The sequence below is a fragment of the Nomia melanderi genome, chromosome 6, assembly GCF_051020985.1.
Source record: "Nomia melanderi isolate GNS246 chromosome 6, iyNomMela1, whole genome shotgun sequence".
NCBI classification, from domain to species: Eukaryota; Metazoa; Arthropoda; class Insecta; order Hymenoptera; family Halictidae; genus Nomia; species Nomia melanderi.
Window position 1 is genome coordinate 15,023,428 of NC_135004.1, and position 13,912 is coordinate 15,037,339.

Sequence of the window (13,912 nt, forward strand, 5' to 3'; positions counted from 1 at the left end):
GTGTTCTAAAATAATTGGGACACCAGCGTTGATTTGCGATTTTGGGAGAAGAAAGATGGAAAGTTGTTTTCTCCTCTGTGAGATAGAACTTTGTTTTCTTGGTATTTCAAAACAATCGTCGCGACGTCGTGGCAGGATCGCGTCTTCTGAGTGCATAGGATCCAACGCCGCGGACGGCCGAGCGCGGGTTCGTTAGCGGAGAGATCTCTGCCGCGATTTATTTACTGTCTCGCCTCGAACCGTCACATTTTTTACCCGCTCGCTGCTCATTAATATTAACGATTAAGCGTCCCTGCGACCCGTTACTCTAGCCCGTCGTTCCTTCTGCTTTTTTTCCCCCATTGGCCGGAGACCGGTATTAATCATCGCGCGTCCCTCGCGTCCTTTCTATCCGTTTTCCGACGTTTTCTCGACCTTTCCTGGCGCGGTCGACACGCGGGACCGGAGACGTCGACGTTTACAACGGTACGTGTTAATGTTTCGATAGATCTCACTGTTAGCACGTCGCATGTTAGTCGTGCTGGCGCGATGCATCTTTTACGAATGTTCTGGGAGATGCGTCGCGAAACATTAGAAACTATATAAAATTCTTTTGAACTGACATCTGATGTCTCTTGCACATCGTGAACACTCTTAAATTTAATCCGATAGACAATACAATGATAGATAATAAATAGATAATGAGAAATTGTGTCTAATCGTAAAATTAGCGTGGGCAAGCGTGAGAATGGCTACGATGCGAATCAAGTTAATGTTACCTGATTTCACAGCTTTGCAACTCGCAAATAGAACGTTCGTACAGAGAACGAGGATGAAACTCGAAGCAACCGTCTTCGTCGTTGTCAGGCTACGTCGATGTGGTTGCAGATCATGCAGGTTTCGTTGACAACGAACCAAGTCGTAAAGAACGGCTCGCCTGTCACGAAACCCAGACGTCTGCGTCCATGATTCTCTTAATCGTCGTTCCATCCGTCTTGCTTCCGGTGGACGTCCAGCCCGAAGAAACGTCGCGTAGAATCCCGCCGGTGATTAGATGGCTGGGCACGGGCCATCCGGCCGGGCTGCGTAATTGTTATCAACTTCATTTACATCGCATTAATGCCCGGCGAAATTGCGGCACTCGCTCCGCTATCCTGCTCGTTAAATACAGCTCGCGCTTAATCGGCGTGCACGGTATTACGCATACATCGGGCTCGCAACAAAATTATAATCCGGACGGACCTGTTTCAATATTCCGCTGTCTATTAACCGGCGAATACTGTTAATAAGCATGCCGGATCCATCCATTAGTCGCGTGACGAAAGATTTCGAGCGTTCACGTTGGACCGGTTCTAACGGAATTCATATAGGGTAGACTGAGGTGAATCGGATCGTCTTGCATTTGCCACTAGAGAAGTGGAAATACTGGAACATTACTAATATAAAGTTAAAAGGAATTGCCGACTGTTCCTTTTGAAAGTGGGAAGCAAGAAATGGGAGATATAATTTGCTGGATTCCTACGATCCTATTCACCTCTGTCTATTTTGGATAACACATTGTTCTCTTATTTCAGTACCTGAGAAAATATCAAAACTGTGATTGGGAACTATGTAGTATACTATTACCATTTCATTCGAGATACATGGTTGAGTGGTTCCTTGTTGTTAGGTAAATGGAGAATGTTGCACAGAAATCAGGTCTGAAGGGATTAAATATTCATGTGAATCCTTCCCGCGAACCTTCGGAAATCTTAATCTAATTTAACAGAAACTTTTTATTTGAAAATATAGACGCAGTTTCGGTTCTAATTATCTTCATTTCCAAATCCGCGCCGTACACAATCAATCTACCAATCTCCCCGCCGGATTCCATGATTCATACAAATTCTATTTAGTACGGTGAACTACTTTTGTCGCGCAGCCCGCTCCGACGAAATCCAAACAGACAGGATTATCATACCGACGCGAAACGAACCGTCATTGTGACGCGATCAAAGACCGCGCGTCAATGGATACCGGAATAGAGCCGACCCGCAATTCCGCTAGTTTTTAAATAGTGGCGGCCGCTCGATTTAGCGGAATTAAAATTAATCGAGTTGATACGTTTCCCAGCGGTGTGCACGGAACACACAGAAAATCGGCCACCTGTAGATCCAGTGATTTAATATTTGAACGCGGCAGTGCGTACTGTTAGCGTTCACGTGTGCGCGTGTAATACACAATTTACACAGTATCGACATGCCAGTACATCCCCTAACGCCGGAATCATGCACATTCCGAGTTCCCGAAAAGTAAACAGGCGCGACGGAACGAAAACCGGGGCAAGAATAAACATAATCGACCAACGAAACGCCGCAGATCCGATAAAATCCGGAATGAAGTTAATAACGCGCTATCGACGGGGGAGGGGAAGAGAGAGGCGAGCGATGGACGGCGGCGGATAATTACACGGGGACCGTGGTACGCGAGGGAAAACAAAGTGGCGGGGGAGGGTACGGTGGCCGGGACGTTAATGAAATTACGATGTTACTTGCCTGAAAGACACTGTTCAGAGAGGCGGGTTGCAGGTGGAGCGGCGGCCGGAGCGGAAAGTCCTCGCATCGCGGAGAGACGCGTGGCCCGTGGGTGTGTGCGTATGGCACCAAGCACCGACGCAGAATCAGGAGAATCGGGCACACCGACCGGGGGAGGCGGACGGGGGCGCGACGGGCGTAGCGGGCGGGGGTGGTTGTGTACGTGTGTCTGCGGGCGTAGGGCGTGCATGCGCCTGGATGCATCTGTGCTCTTTCACTGTGGAAAAGTTGCCCGGCAAAGCGCCGCGCCGCGCCGGGACGAGAGCTTTGTGAAAAGCGCAATTGACAGGCCTTCCTATTAGTAGACGAGGAAATATCGGGTAGAAAAAAAGAGCGTGGCGAGGCGAGGCGAGGCGGAAAGGCGAGGCGAGGCGATATATAGCCGACGGCAGACTGGTTGGGACGAGGTGGTATACTTCGCAAAGAGAGGGACAGGTGTGCAGCGAGAGGGGTTGAAACGGAAGGCAACAGAGAGAGAAAGAGAGAGAGAGAGAGAGGTAGACAGCGATGGGAAACGGATAAAAAGGGGCAAAGAACGAAGAAAAGAGGCGCGGGGGCGAAGTAGTCGCGCGCTCGTCCCAGGCTTCGTCTTTTTTCCGCATTAACCTGCTAAATTTCCGTGTGCCGGCTATACTGAATATTCGCCCGGAAAGCCGTCCGATCGGGTCGCGATCCTTTGATGTTCCTCCGGGGGGCCTTTCCGTCGAGCGGGCTGAAAACGCGAATCGATTTTACGCCGATCCACGGCTAGCCTAGTCGTTCGCATGGCCGCAACGCTGGCTCGCTTGCCCGCCGCCCACTACGTTTCCAGATTTTTCCGGGGGCCACCGCGAGGCGCAATTTGCGTCACTTATAACGGACGGCTCGCGGCGAGATTTCCGCGTCGAACCCATAAAAGTGCCGCGTCGCGGGACGCACGCCTTTTGACCTTTAAGCGGCCGGGACGCATCGATCGTCGCGAGGGAAACTCCATTAATAAATCCTGTTTTTCAGGTCATTCCTTTTTTTTCTGCCCTCTTTCTCCCTTTCCCTCCCCAGTTTCGCCTGTCCGCGGGGGGATGTTCTTTAAGGGTAGACGCTCTCGTTCCCCCTCGCTGCGCCGCGGCTCGCGGCTCGGAAATTAATCATCGCCTTTATCAGCGCAACCTCGAATAACGTCCGATTGAACGATTGACCTGATTGACGTACCCGCCCGCCCGCCCGCCCGCTGCGGCCAACCCTCTCGCGTTCCACGTTTTCCCCCGCGTAGGCGTGCATTGTTCGCGGGGCGGCCGGAAGCGGTAGCAGAGATCACGGCCGGAAATCAACGCGCGGATCGCGGACCGAAGTTCGACCTTTGCCCCGGCCGTTTGTCCCGAAGGTATCGCGCTGCCGCGGAACAATGCCATGCCGCGTCCCGTAATTATGTTAAGTACGCCGCTGGAACAGAGGAAGTGCACGCCAGCCGCCGACCGAACTGCCATACGCCCGGCAGCACTTGGTTTGCGGAGATTCCCCCTTGTAGACGGCGCACGGGGTGGCGCATATTACCCGGGCTGCCCTATACCCTAACACTGTTACGGAACATCGCGACCGACTATCCCTGTATGCGATCAGACGGTAACTAACCGCATCTATGTCGCTGGCGCGCGCGAGGCCGTCTGCCTGCGATGCACGCGCGCTTCGTGCGGCGATCAGGACTGCTCGAGTGTCAAACGAGGCAAGAAGAATTTGCTGCATCAATCGGAACACGTTGCCACGCACGATAAGCGTTCAGTTTTCAGGTGAAACTTGCGTTCGTTACGAAATATTACCTGACGTTTCGCTGACGGTGCAGCTGGCATTGTTAGGTGCGTGTGGATTCATTGACTCCGAATGGACATTGTCGTAGCATTCTTGGGCGTGATAGATTGAGAAAGATTGAGAATCGTATTCTATAAAATCTAGAATCGTGCCAAGAATATATCGGAGAAGCAACATTGTAAGGAGTAATGAGTTTCTACGTGTAACAAAGTTGTTTATGACTTTAGATAACAACGTCTGCAGCATTCATTTCAGTTTCTTCGTGCTAAGTGCGGGATTGTCACCATTACATGTATGTGACGCTTTTATCAGCTTGTTGAAGCTACTGAGAAACTCGAATTAGCGAATATCTAGAACTTGGAATGCAAAATTGGAGACCCGTTTTAGCGGTAGTTAGCACTGACATCTTCACTTTGCACCGCGAGGTACACCTGCAATTTAGATGTAGATCATGTTATGCTCTTGCAGGAGGAAAACCGAAGACATCGATTCTTTCCAAGCGGAGCAATTTCCGCGGCCACCGTTGTATTTCCGATACCTCCATCCGGGAAATATTATTCTCAGCTCGGTTTTAAAACGATTTTCCGTCGTAATATTTTTCAGTAAGGAAAGAACACATTCTTAGCATTTCGTGACTGGAAAGTTCAAAGAACTATCCCTTAGTCTTCCAAAGGGTTCGAATAACCGGAGCGCCTGAATTCCTTTTACAGTGTTCAAGTACGCTAGATTATTCGTCGAGAAATCCGTGCAATTCGAAAATTCGATTCGTCCGCGGTGCACGGAACGAGAATCGCGAGAACCCGAATTTTCTCCCATCGCTAATTGTCACTGACTTCCGCGTAATTCGAATCCGGCAACGCGGAATTTCACTGGACCATCCCGTGACGTGTATCACGGTGTTTCATTTCGACCTCTCATCGAATCAAGATCCGACCCGGTTTGGTCGCCGGAGCACGCGATCGGGATCGTGTAAATAAATATTCAATTAGCCCGGTCGCATCGCGCTCCCGCATTTCATTCCAGTTCCCCATTTTAAACGCGGAATAATTCTCGGGCGCAGCCGGGCGACTGCATCGATTCGCGAATCTATCGTCCGCATTGATTTATCGTTCCCCGCGATCGCGAAAAACACCGCGCGGAAAAACAGATTGTTCGAAACTACTCGCGCTCGATAACCGGTGCGAGCCAGCCAACAGATGCAGAATTTTGTAACAACAGACTGTTTCCCTGGGTAATTAACGGTCGTTCGCGAATGCTTGCGCGACGGTGCTCTTTGGATCTATCAATTGTCAGGCAACTGGTTCTCGTTCATTGCCAATTAGCATATCCACCGAGTCGGTATCCAACGAAATTTCATACGAACCAATCAATTCTCTGAATGATAGATTTACATTTATCATACACTTCATTGTATTCTTCCTCGAGCAATCAAGGTTCATTCATGTAGATCTAGGAAATTAGAGCTTTCAAAGCAGAGGTTTGGAATACTAAACTAAACATTGAACTGAACTATAAATAAAACGAGATCGCTATAAATATACTCTGGAAAACCTTAGACAATACAAATTAGTCGATTCGCTAGGTACTATTATTAACCGACCGGAAGTACTTCAAATTTACTTACCACCAAAAAATACGTAACAGATAAATTTGACACAAGTAAAAATGCCTTGCTTTCACAGCGGTTTCCCTTAAGAGTCAACATCCAAATCGACGTGTAAATCTACCAGTAACACTAAAACTAGCAGCTTCCCTTTTCAAAATTCCTCAACAGAAACTCCAAGAGTGCCTCTATTAAAACAGCGTTACAATTCAGTTTGCGTATCGCTGAATCGATTTCTTGAATAATTCCCCGGGAAAACCTCTGTTATCTTCCCAATACTAGCAAAAAGAAGGAATCAGCTTAACGCGAACCACGCAAAAACTCGGTACTTTCCACAAATATTCCTGCGGTGTCCTCGCGTGTTACACGTCGAATAATCGTGCTCACTCCCGATCAGCCCCGCCGTTGATCTTACTTCGCTAATGCAATAGTAAAGGCAATTAACCGCGAGAGGCACGGGCGGAATCGTCGTTTACCCTGCAACGTTTGCGCGCGTACTCGGAGCCATTATAATCGCTCGAGTATGTGGACGTACCTGGAAATATCAGAACCGGTGTCAGCGGGGCGTTGCGGGGCAAGGAGGGAAGATCGGAAGCCGAAGCGGTGATGGCTGACGTATCTGTATTCCGCAGTGACGGCGGACAAGCACGTATATCAAATAATTAGATTTCGGCCTGAAACGTCAATAACCATGTCAAACCATTACCCGTGCGAGACCCTGTCGGCCGGTTCGTTACTGGTCGGCCGGCGGACCGAGCCCGTGTGCGGCGGGGAGCCTGCCAAACTGCGAGCCGCCTCGCTCCGCTGCCTGCCACCGTCCGTCCACCCCCGGATGGCTGACTGCTCGCGAATTTAACCGTGTTAGCAAACAACTCATTTAACAGAATTACGGCCCGGAGCGTCGCTTAAAATCCGTAGAAATAAAATTACGTTTCGCGACCGTAGGGTCGGCCGAGTGGAAAGTTTCGACCACTCCGCCGGTGATTGGATCTCGTCTTTCTTCCCGCCGCGAGCTGCTCGAATGCGCGCGGTCGCCGAATTTTCGACTGCGCCCGGCAACGGAGACCTTCCGTACACCTTATCGGATTGATGTTGTTCAATGGGAATCGGGATTCCATTCTAGAACGGAGTCCGGATCGAGAATGGGTCATCGTGGATCGTAGAATTCGGAGACTCTAGGTACATTATCATCAAATTTCTATAGATCTGCCTACAAAAGGTACGAGTAAACTTGTAGGTTTTGCGTAGATGAAAGTATTACATAAGTAGGTCTTCCCGGTTTATTCAGGAAATCGGTTCCTTAATCCATTCTCGTAGAACGAGTCAGACTCGTTCCGCAATGTAGTGTCTCGATATACTCAATGCGTTTCGTTTGTCACGTATACGAAATAAATGCGATTGGGTTGAGCGTAGATTGGGTTCAGCGGAAGATATCGTTGGTTCGAGTGCGAGGTGCGATTGGCTCGCGCGAGGAGCGTAGATTAGGTCGGAGCAGCGGAGCAGATAAAAGGAGAACAGCGGGGCGCCGCAGATAGTGGGACTATAGGTTCGTTTAAAGCGCGAAGGAAACGTCGCCGGTGTCAAACGTCACGACGGCGTAGAAACAATAGGTGACGTCGCAGCTTCCGCTCGAGATACGATTCGTCGTAGTCGTCGCGTCGCGTCGGCTGGTGCTGCACGCGGCTGGGCGATCGAGCACAATTGTGCGGGCGAACAGTCGCGGCGAGGCTGTGCGACTATCGCTGCCTCGCCATCTGACAGCCCTTCCCTTCGGCTCCTCCTTCGTTCTAACGTCATTGTTCCAGCGGCTTCCCGTGGCACCGGAGAACAAACTATGCGCCGGGAAACTTTCCCGAGTGGCCCGTGCCGCGTGCACGTTTCCGCGAACGTTCGCTCCTCGCCGGAAACCGAACGGAAAGTCAAAGCGTTCGGCCGCGCGATGATTGTTTCCATACCGCGCTCGATACAATGGGACTTCTTTCCGATAGGTTTCTCGGTTGGCAGAGCCGGGGAATGTAATGGTAAGAAACGTTAACATTGGAACTACCGAAACGATTGATTTTTTGATGTCATAGTCATTGGTTAAGAGTGTCGACCAGAACTACAGGGCAACAAGTGAGTTATGATTTGTTATGAAAATTAGGACGTTTCTTATTGTTGCGCCTGTAAACACGGGAATTTATTTTAACAGGCACGAACGCAGCTTTGTCAGTTTAATAACTGGAAAGTAAGAATCTTGTCATTCTGACCCGTCCTGTAGAGCTAGTGTTAATTTATGTAATTTCGAAAATCCAGTCATTCTACGTTCTCAATTGTCGATGGAACTTCAAAAAGAAGCATGCTTACCACAATGCTAAAGAGACTTACGAAATGATTAATTCGAAGGCAACCGTTCGCAGTTTCTTTTCGAAAGACAACTGAAAAACATCGGCGAGCCCAGTGAAACATAACTGAAACACGTTTACAATGAAACGCAAACAGAATATTACGAAATATTAAAGCACCCGTTGAAAAGGGAATCGTGTCGAGCATGCTCAAAGCGGAGAATAAACAAAACGTGTCCTTCTACTGGCAAAGGATTTCATTTTTTCCCCGGGCCGGATGTCGCCGTTCCGCGTCCCCGTTATTATCAACCGCGGTCCTTCGCTAGAAACGTTTTAATAAGTGGCCCGGCACGCTGCGTATCGCGACTTCCGTAATTCGAGAAATTGCCACGACGACGCACGGTGACGCAATGGGAAAAACACGGGGCCGAGCGAGAACGAACCGACGCGCTGCGGATATTTCACCGTACCAATTATGAAAGTTTGCGAGCCTTGTTGTTTGGGGTTGCTTCGCATTCCCTTCTCCTCCCTTCCATCATCCTACGTATATATACCTATCTATATATCTATATATCTATATATACATATTTTTTCCTCTTTCACTTTCTCTCTCTCTCTCTCTCTCTCTCTCTCTCTCTCTCTCTCTCTCGTGTTTGTTCTAAATTGGACGCGGCAAACGATTATATTCGAATTCCTCGCATAACTTTCCACGCTTATTCCCGTTATGTAGCGAAAACTGCCAGCGGGAAAAGTTCTGATCGATCGGTCGCGGTCGGCCGGAGAGAAGAAAAGAATAAATTGTGCGCTCAATAAATGCGCCGCGTTAACCTTTCCCGTCGAACGATCAGCGAACAGTTTCTACTTTCTCGATTGTCCCGGCATCCATCTTCCCGGCGCTTGTCCCCCCCCGACCGCCCCGCGCGTTCGCGAGTTTCATCGTTGTCGTCTCCCTGCCCTCCGCGCCTCGCCTCGCCGCCCAGCGGACAAAAGATCCCCTAAGAGTTTCTTATTTAATTAAACTTCGCGAAACAGTCGCTAATGAATATAGACATCCCGATGCACTTCGCGAGAAAATGATACGACGAGATTGCGTTTCTCGTTTATCGCGCGGCGATACTTTGGCCGAGACCTTCGAGGATTCGATAGTCTCCCTCGCGATTGTTTCTTACGAGGTGATACCTCTGAATTGAAATGTCGGACAGATGTAGATTCGTTTGGACGAATATTCTCTGTTTTCTGGCGAATTATTGTTAATGTCGTTCGCAACTAGTGTAAGGAATAATCTTGTATAGAGGGTAGAACTGTTGTCTTGTTTAGAAGACAAAGACGCGATTGAGAGATAAGGAATGGAGGAATTGATACAGTTTGAAAGAATAAAGTGGAAAATCGTTATGTTTAATGAGTTTCGTTAACAGAATGTTTAATTATTTTCGTGTCTGTTTATTGTTACAGTGGGGAGGCTCGTTGGATCGATCCACAGTGGTACAAATCAATTCCAAGCCGGGCCTCGACAGCCAACAGTGTTTCTGTAAGTAGCATAGGACGTCCATGATCAGACTATATATTCCGGCTTTTGTTTTCGGCGTTTCGTCGATTCATCTGGCTTTAATATTCCCTCGCTTTGCATATTGGACAGTGACGATCAAACGGGTGGACATACAGGGTACTGTTGATAGACGGCAATTTATATTGGAACTTTGATTATCGATTGTGTGCCGAATAAGTGTAGAATCCGAAATGAATTGGAGGTGTATGGAAAGCGATTTGGCTTTTTGATTTCAATTAATTCCATCATTTTTATCTTTCTCTAATCACCTTACAAATATTCGAATTGTTACTGTCGTTTATTCTAGATAGAGCTCACATTATAATAAAAAATGATTTCATTTTGGAACGTTAGCGTTTGCTCTTCGATTAAATCGAATCGTTTTCATATATACGTATGTATTTCATAGGAAATGCATTAAATATAAATATTAATTGAGTACTTCGTAGAATGGAGATTTTAAACGGATCGTAAAGTGTATTGATAAATGAATGATAAATGAAAAGGATAGATAATTTTATTAAAGGTGATCTATATTAATCTTTGAATATGATATTGCATGTCTTACAGCGATGTGCAATATGTACTTAATATAGTTGAACACATGTTAACTCGTCTGCCGTGCATACAGGTTTCAGTTTGTCTTTCAGGTGATCGCCCGCGTGTATCATAGTCTTTGAGCATGGACCCGAGAGCGTAAGTTACGATCAAGTTTCAGCGAGTACTCGTGTATCACGTAGTTTCCTATGATCTGCGAACTCGAATTGAGTCAATCGGTTCCTCTGCTTCGCGATAGTCAGCCGCTTTTGCTTCGAGTTAATAGTAATTAACGTATACATTAAGCAGACGCAGTTCGTTTCATGAAATACGCTTCGTGTATAATGTCACTCATTTGTTGCAATAATCGTGCAAATATTTAAATATACAAATGTTTGAATCTTTAAAATTACATTCTTTCAAACTTTCAAATTTTCAAATTTACAAATTATCAAACTGTCAAATTTTTGAACTGTCGCACTTTCAATTCTTCAAATTTTCAGACGTTCAAATTTTTAAACTTCGAAATTTTCAAATTTTCAACCTTTCAAACTTTCAAACTTTCAAATTTACAAATTGTCAAATTTTGGAACTGTCGTACTTTCAAATCTTCAAACTTTCAAACGTTCAGACTTTCAAACTTTTAAACTTCGAAATATCTAAATTTTTAACCTTTCAAACTTTCAAATTTTCAAATTGTTAAACACTCCAACGTTCAAATTCACCTTAAGCATCATTCCAAATTTCTAAGATCTCATGTCTCTGAAACTAACGCTAGCCCCAAGATTTCCCGAACATAAAATTTCAATAAAACGCGGCAGATTTACATACCGTGAACGTAAACATTGAACTCCACGGAACTAGTTAAGAAATCACGACGAAACTCGACGGGGTCGTGGACCCTTCCCCGGGCCGAGCGTCCTGAAATAGTCCCCTTAAATTCACGAGGAGCAGGGACGTTATCATAGACTGAATTACCACGCCGTAGGCCATGTTTTCGATGACTACGCGTGCCCTATTCCACCCCGCTTCTTCAACCCCGATACATCCGAGGGGAGAATCGTAGCGGAGCAATTTCTTATTCGCGTTCCCGTCGCAGGGCGCAGATTCGAGGGTTTCCGGGGGCGCAGGTGATAATACGAAATCTTCGATTCGCCGAATACGTCGCGCGGTTCCATCATCCGTAAATCGGATCTGTCCTGTGAAAGGGGGAGCGTTCGGTAGGAAGAAGAAGAAAAAGACGATGAAAAAGAAGAGGAAGGATTGAAAGCCAGCGTCCAAGGATATGATAAAATACGGAAAAGGAATTGAACACCGGAGCGGGTGGGAAGCGAATACGAAGAAGCGCGGATTCTGAATAAATTTGCGAACCCTCGAAAAGCGCGGGATGCAAATGATTCCCCGAGTAATTCCGAACGGTACAATTTCGAAAGGCGTGGCCGCGAATATTCCACGCCTCGTTTGCCTTACTTTTCGAAACTTCTCTGTCGTTTCCAGACTCGTTTTCTAGTATGAGACCGAGGAAAGATGATATATTTTTTTCTTCTCCTGTAATTTCTCTTTGATGCAGTTATCTAATGAAGATCATATTAACCCTTTGCACTCGGATGTTTCTTACTAGAAATATTTAACATTTCTTTACGAGGCGAAGACGATGTTCTTTGATATTAACTCGAAGAGACGTCCCCAGTACATTGAGGAACAAAGCTGTTTTATTCCAATGTTTCACGTATCGAGGCACTATACAAAGTTTAACATTAAATATCCCATTCTATAGTTTTACTGTGTCAAATCAAGTGGTGACTGAGAGTCACCTCTCGCATCTACGTTTCTTTCTTAAATTCGATCTAATTACTATGAAGGTTTTAAGGGATGATTTTATAAACTAGGACTAACCGGAAAGGAACTGCTGAAATTATTCCAAACGATATCCGACTTGTATCTAAACCATAGGGTGCACGTCTCACATTACAAGACCACGATTTTTCATAAACATTCGCAATTTACCAGCAGCGACGGGCACAAGACGACACTAACGAAAACCAAGAAAGAAAAAGAAATCGCAAGCAGAGACCGGCTCAAAGGAGTTGCAGAAATTCGTCCGCGGCGGCGCTGATCAAAAAGTTGATTTTCATTTCCGAGCCCGCCGCAGTTTCCAATTAAAGATCGCGTCAAAGTTTCTCGTTTCTGGCGACACCAATTTCCTCGCGCTCTCCGCGGCAAAGCGAAAGAGAAAGAGGCCGAGAGGCGATGCCCGCGAGTTCCCCGCAAACTAAGTTCTCGATGACTCTGATTATAAGCAGGCGACGAGCGGGAAAGGGACCGGAAGTCGCCGCGATGCTCTCGATCGTCCCGTCCGCCCGGGGATCCTTTGAGCGGCCGCCGAACGAACGCGACCGGCCCCGCGATCCCGGCCACCGTGAAAACGAGCAATTTTTCCCGGTAATTAGTTCGGCCCGAACAATCCCGGGAACGGGACGTCGCTCACGGACAATTACCGAATCACTGGCTGGCTCGAATCGAACGAATTTCACCGGTCGTTTCGCGCCGAAATACGCGAATGTTAATTTCCGTTACTTTCGCGTAAATAGGCGTCGAGGTTAACTGCCCGTGAAGGCGCCGGGACGCGTCCATAAATTCCGGCGCGTCGACCGAATCTTCGCAGGATTGTTATTCCGTATCCAGGTCCCGCCATTTTTTTTCGTTTGCCCCGGAGACCGGAGGAGGAGGAGGAGGAGGAGGCGGCAAAGCGGGATACACAAGGGATAGAGTGAACGAATGGGAGAGAGGAATGCAGCTCGATTCCGTTAAGCCTGTTAACTGAAATATCGCCCCGATAACGAGAACGTATGCTCGATGGGGATAGAGATCGAATCCCGGAAAAAGGAATAAAAAAAAGTGAGCGGAGCGGGCGAAGGGGGACGCTGCCGGCGCGACTGTATCTATTTGTACGAGTCCCGAGATCCGGCTGTATGGACTCGGCCGTACATAGAGCCGGCGTACATACGGCCGGATAGATACGCGTGCGAGCACGTATCACGAGCTACGGTCCGCAGAGCTTATCGGGATCAACGGTCGTTTAGTATCATTTTATCCGCGAGCTTAAGCGTTAATTTTTCCGAATAAACTGGGTGAACCGCGCGCGGGCGAGCCCGTGTGCCCGCGCGACGGCCGCACCCCGCATTTACCGAATTTACAGTCGACCGGTCCGTACTCCGGCGGATTTGCCGGCGGGCTACGACCCGAATTCGATTGCGGCTTTCTCGATGATCCATTTAGCGCGATCAGGGCCCGCGATCCCCCGTTAATTACGGTCACCGATCGGTTACCGCCGTCCCGGGAATTCCTCGAGCCCCGCTCTCCGCGTCGTTGTTCATTTTTCATCGGCCACGGTTTTTTCTGGTTCCCCTGGTTTTTCGATGCGAGCCGGAAGTCGTTCGAACGTTTGTCTTCGGCCGCGAGGATAGGGGATTGTATTTTTTGCAGCGTTCAGCGATCTGCGCCTCGCCGATCCCGTTAGGCACTGAACTTTAGGGTGATGGAGGTTTCGGACTGAGAATCTAGATTC

At 47.8% G+C, this 13,912-nt stretch overlaps 1 long non-coding RNA gene across 2 annotated transcripts in view; it reads left to right on the forward strand.

Moving 5' to 3' along the window:
- Positions 1 to 13,912, forward strand: part of LOC143174653 (uncharacterized) — a 65,185-nt gene that overhangs the window by 23,991 nt on the left and 27,282 nt on the right. Inside the window, exons 2-3 of one of the 2 annotated variants that reach the window (XR_012998869.1) lie at positions 9,714 to 9,789; positions 10,458 to 10,503. This is a non-coding gene — a long non-coding RNA (uncharacterized LOC143174653). The remainder of the gene's footprint in view (positions 1 to 9,713; positions 9,790 to 10,457; positions 10,504 to 13,912) is intronic. The other variant, XR_012998870.1, reaches the window with a different exon arrangement.